The sequence below is a fragment of the Orycteropus afer genome, unplaced genomic scaffold, assembly GCF_000298275.1.
Source record: "Orycteropus afer afer isolate SDZICR_OR568_19922 unplaced genomic scaffold, OryAfe1.0 scaffold00365, whole genome shotgun sequence".
In the NCBI taxonomy this organism is placed as follows: Eukaryota; Metazoa; Chordata; class Mammalia; order Tubulidentata; family Orycteropodidae; genus Orycteropus; species Orycteropus afer.
Window position 1 is genome coordinate 2,161,219 of NW_006921952.1, and position 1,426 is coordinate 2,162,644.

General features: G+C 41.9%; 1 protein-coding gene across 1 annotated transcript in view; it reads right to left on the minus strand.

Moving 5' to 3' along the window:
• Positions 1–1,426, minus strand: part of EXOC4 (exocyst complex component 4) — a 1,013,282-nt gene that overhangs the window by 65,113 nt on the left and 946,743 nt on the right. The window lies entirely within an intron of this gene.

Below are 1,426 nucleotides of genomic sequence, written 5' to 3' on the forward strand. Positions count from 1 at the left end.
CCAGTTGTGAGGATTTTTGATTTATGTTGAGATGTAATCCATACCAAAGGCTGTATGTAGTCTTTGATCTTCAACAGTAGGGGCTTCAAGTCTCTTGATTTCAGCAAGCAGGGTTGTGTCATCTGCATATCTCAGGTTGTTAATGAGTCTTCCTCCAATCCTGATGCTGTGTTCTTCTTCATACAGTCCAGCTTCCCAGATTATTTGCTCAGCATAAAGACTAAGTAATTACAGTGAAAGGATACAATGCTGATGGACACCTTTCTGGACTGTAAACCACGCAATATCCCCTTGTTCTGTTCAAACAACCACCTCTTGGTCTATGTACAGATTCCACATGAGCACAATAAAGTGTTCTGGAATTTCTAATCTTCGTCTTGTTATCCACAATTTGTTATGAGCCAGTCAAATGTCTTTGTATAGTCAATAAAACACAGGTAGACATCTTTCTTGTATTCTCTGCTTTCAGTCAAGATCCATCTGACATCAACAATGATATCCCTCATTCCACATCCTCTTCTGAACCCAGCTTCAATTTCTGGCAGATCCCTGTTAATGTACTGTTGCAACTGTTTCTGAATTATTTCCACATTCTGTTGGACCACTTTTGTTTGAAATGGGAATAAATATGATTTCTTCCAGTCAGTTGAACAGGTAGCTGTCCTCCAAATTTCTTGGCACAGATGAGTAAGGGTCTCCAGAGTTGCATCTGTTTGTTGAAACACCTGAAGGGGTATCCTGTCAATTCCTGGAGGCTTCTTTTTGTGGTTTGGTAACATTGGGACTGTGTCATTTTATTCGTTGACCATGGGCTTGTCAGCCTCAGCAGCCAGTAGCTGTCTGAGTGAAGAGATGCTTCTAGCTTCAGTGGGTTGGCAGCAAGAGGGACTAGGTGACCAGAACACTGCCCCACAAGCTGGAGGCTTTTCTTCACTTAGGCAGCTGCTGGCTGCTGAGAACAACAAGCCCAAGGTTGACAAATAAAATGGCACAGTCCTGATAATACCAAACCACATGTCAGGCCATTAATTTAAGTCCTGAAAAAGTCCCAAGATAGGCAGGGTAACATTGCAGGCTGTTGAACAACGACTTGGCTACATGCTGTTGTTGTTGTTATGTGCCATTCGAATCAGACCCAACTCACAGCAACCCCTCCTTGGGTTTCTAAGGCAGTATCACTACGGAAGTAGATTGCCCCATCTTCCTTCAGAGGAATGGCTGGTGGGCTTGAACTGCCAGCCTTCTGGTTAGCAGTCAAGTGGCTTAGGCACTATGCTATCAGAGCTACACACAGGGTTCAAATGTGGCATACACCAGAGACCTTCTTAAAAGTTGCTTCTTTTATTTATTTATTCATTTTATTTTTATTATTTTTTTATTTATTGTGATTTGGGTGAAGATTTACAGAGCAAATTCACTTTCCATA